The sequence below is a fragment of the Trachymyrmex septentrionalis genome, unplaced genomic scaffold (assembly GCF_001594115.1).
Source record: "Trachymyrmex septentrionalis isolate Tsep2-gDNA-1 unplaced genomic scaffold, Tsep1.0 scaffold32, whole genome shotgun sequence".
Classification (NCBI taxonomy): Eukaryota; Metazoa; Arthropoda; class Insecta; order Hymenoptera; family Formicidae; genus Trachymyrmex; species Trachymyrmex septentrionalis.
In genome coordinates this window covers 3,887,196-3,891,301 of record NW_017305485.1, presented here as the reverse complement: position 1 = coordinate 3,891,301, position 4,106 = coordinate 3,887,196, and positions in this window count along the sequence as shown.

Here is a 4,106-nt window from a genome sequence, read left to right as displayed (position 1 = left end):
AGGAGGGGTGGCGGTGACTGGGGACCGAAGGGACGGCGACTGGAACGGGGTAGAGCGTATGGTAATGGCGCGTAATACGATCTGATTGCATTTATGATGAATGGGGGTCGCGCGGCGCGACGGCGGGATTGGCGGGAAGAGGGACGGACGGGGTGACGCGTGTCGAGTCGAGCGAGCGGTCGGAAATTCTGCTTGCGGTTTAATGACAGCGCCAGCGCTCGCTTGCTCGCTCGCTCGCTTCGTTCTCGTTCGATTTTCGACCCCTCGCACTTCGTTCGCCCTGCCGCCGCCGTCTCGTCTAGATCCGCACTACCCCCGAGAGACCACCCTCTCCCTCTCACTCTCTCCCCCTCCCCTCCTCTCACTCTGTCGCTCTTCACGAGCTGCCTACACGCGAAAGCATTCATGCACGCACGACCGCACTCGACTAGGATGTTTATCCCAATTTGCGCCAAGTTGGGAGAAATTTTTATTCCTGCATAAAAGGGTTAATTTGTTATCACAAGAAGTACCGAACGGTCATTATTAACATTTTATATTTATTCAATTTTTTGTTCTATTATTTATTTCATTTTTATTCTATTTTTTAGATTGATATTATATTTCTTATGTAAAAGATATAAGGATTCTGAATTTGTTTGATTTTTCAATAATCATGTCCTTTATACTGATGAAATATTTGATTTTTTATTACTTTCTTTATTGTAGTTTCAATTTATTCGTTTGGTTCTTTTAACAAGTAAAAGACGTTTGGTACTTTTAATGTTAAAAACTTTCTATGACGATAGCAGCAAGCAAAAAAATTCAAATGGCAAAATGATGCCAAGATGATTATTAAAATTCCCTTTTCGATCATGTTGCTATTCATTTTAACGTTATTTACAATAAATGTATTGTAACCTGTTGTTCTGCTTGAAATAATACACTCCTTATATTTGGTATTCGGTAATCAATTACAAAATTTGATTCATTATATTAATTTAATTTCCTATTATTCCGTAATGTCTGCTTTACAGAGTCAAGCGTTAAAGTTTTTGCAACATTTCTCTTCTCATAAAGAAACACAGACAGGTGTTCTCTTCAGATTTTGATAAGCTTTTAATATTATATGTTGTAGTCTAGATCTAAATGAAGGACATATTTTTTTGTATATGTGTTCATTTTTAAGTTAAACACTCCTTTAAACAAAATCAATTATTTTCTTGAAAAATTATCAAAGATAAGAAATTTTTTTAATTGAACGAACTTAAGTCTTTATAGTAATGATAAAAAATTAAAGAAAAATTATTTATTAATTAGCATTAAAAGAATTGTCTTATCATAAAGTACTCTTGAAGTTATTTAATTTTTATTTTTAAAAATCCTTCCTTTTCTAACAAGGAAGGAGTCTAACAAACAAATGAAAGTAAAGATTATGAAAGATTTTAATATAAGAGATGTTCGCCATTGGAAGAATTGTTTTTCATCGCGGATCCCTCGGTAAGTCCCAACTCAAGCCTCGGACACTCCGAATCCGGATCAAGAATTCTTTCATGCGCGTTTAATCCCGAATATTTTTCAGGCTTCCCCGTTTGAGAGCTACCTTCAGGAGCGACGATGCGTGGTCTCCGATAACGATTTTACGAACCGCACGTGCCCGAGGACATACGACCGTGGCATCGTCGTAAGCATCGTATCGCGCGTTTGGATCTCGTTTCCCATCGTTCGACCGCGGACGTGCGATGTCACGGACGGATATCGGGATATCGTGACGAATCACCAGCATTCGCCGGGGAAATTTCTCACCCCTGGCTGACCCCCGATATGAATGACGATCCCTGAACTGGTTATCACGGATTTGCGGGTACTAAGAAAAGTAGGCATAAAGGTGATAATTCCGCTGCCACGTGCGACGTAATTTCAAGTAAAATTTTATACATAAGTCGTTATTTTGTTATATCACTATGCATGATATATTAAGTTACATATAAATGCAAACATACAGAAAGTAATAAAATGCATATATACAGAAAGAACGACACTTTGCTAAACTAAAAATTTAGCTACAGTGAAAAAATTTACTAAATTTTAATAAATATTTATTTTAATATTTAGTACTAACTAAACATTTGCTTAAAGTAAATAAGTATTTCCTCAATGAAAAAAAAATGATACTTAAATTGATGATTCTTGTACCTAATAAATATCTTTACATTTAGTAAATATTTAATTAGTACTATTAAAGCAAAAATTTAGTAAATTTTTTTCAATGTATAGATACAGATCTGAAAAGAATTTTGTAGGATCATCGAAATAATTATATAGAACGATTAGTGTTAATGATAACGTTATAAAAAGTTTTAACATTCTAGTGACTCGTTTGCGCGTCCTACATAATCATTTTGGTCCAACAAAATTATTTTAGATCCATATCTAGCTAAATTTTATACGCTTCAGTAAAACCGTTCTTTCCATAATACTGACGCAAATAGAACAATATAAAATACTCCAAGCAGAACACAAATCATCATGACATCAAAATGGTCACTAAAAGCTAATCAATTACGATTAATTTTAACATCATTTCGATATTATCGTAACTTGTTCTGCTTGGGGGACGCTTTAAAGGGGCAATTTGGCGTCTGATATCAGAATTACTATCGCAGTCACGTCGGATCACTGGAAACCAATTGGGGAACACCTCAGCGTGATTCACGGGACGGATATGTAACAGTTTCAATCGACAAGGACATGCTACTGATGCTACACAACATGCGTCCGCGACATCGGACACCTGCGTATAACTCCCGCATGTGTCCGCGAGAATTTTCACACTCGTGTTCTATTTTTCTCTTTAGAGAATATCGAAACTCTGATTGAAATTCATTTTCATAACGTATACGATCAATTTTATAACAATAATAAATTTATGATCCAAATGATTAATTGTAAACAGCACCTCAGAAGACTGATTTATTAATAAAATAATTTTACCGAATAATATATAATCTTTAGTAATCAGAAAGAACGATGTCCACCGCGACGTCGAGACCGAATTTATCAGCGTTTTAATATTCTATAATAATAATGAGGTCTCGATATCTAGCAATAAAAATAATTAATTCACTGAAAATTATATTTTTACTAAAAAATACTTCATTTCTTCAGAAGCAAACAGTATTAAATTGATTTGTTAACGATTTTTTAGAATAATAACAATAAGCAATACTCTCCTAGTATCTAGCAACAAGTTACAAAATTTGATTTATCATTGATTTAACTTCCTGTTATATATATTCAGAAAACAACGTCTGCTTTTACAGAGTTAAACGGTTTTTCCAACATTATTCCATTGGATCGGGGTATGTGGGTATGTGGACATGCCATATGTTGTACTTCACGTACATGTATATGGGTATGCGGCAAACCAGGGTTTCTCAGTGTCCCCAGAGAGTGATCGAGTGGATTGCCTTGACGCGCGCGCAACTCTCCACGCCTGAAAGTCACCTCCAAACTTCCCTCATAGTCAGTTCCATCTCTCTCTTTCTCTCTCTCTCTCTCTCTCTCCCCCCCTCTCTCCCTCTCTTCTACTCCCTTGAAGCAGTTGGTTCTTCTTTGTCTCTTCATCACATCTCTCTCACTCTCTCTTCTTCTCACTCCCAACCTTCATCTCTTCCGACAACAAGGAACAAACGCTCTCTTGAACAAGAAGATAAGTGATCGTCGAAATTGCTCGGCTTAGCAAGAAGCTACTACGTGGTCTCAAAAAGAAGTGTCCATGTTCAACATTGTCATGTCGGCACACTTTCAGCTACCTGAAAGAGTGTAGAATACTATAGAAATCCAACGATATCTATAAATATCCAATGGTATTTATCTGGTTTTCTGGATGCATTGTTTAATTAATAGTGATGCTATATATAATTAATAATCGTAATAATGATGTAGAATTATTATTTCCACAAATGAATCATTAAAAAATAAACTATACTATTCACATAAATTATTAAACTATAAAATCTAGCTTAAAATCTAAATTAAAATCGACAACAAGGAAACTTCCTTTTTCTTCCAAGCAGACTTTATTTTGGCAAATTTTGATGTCATAAAATATTAAATAATTCTAT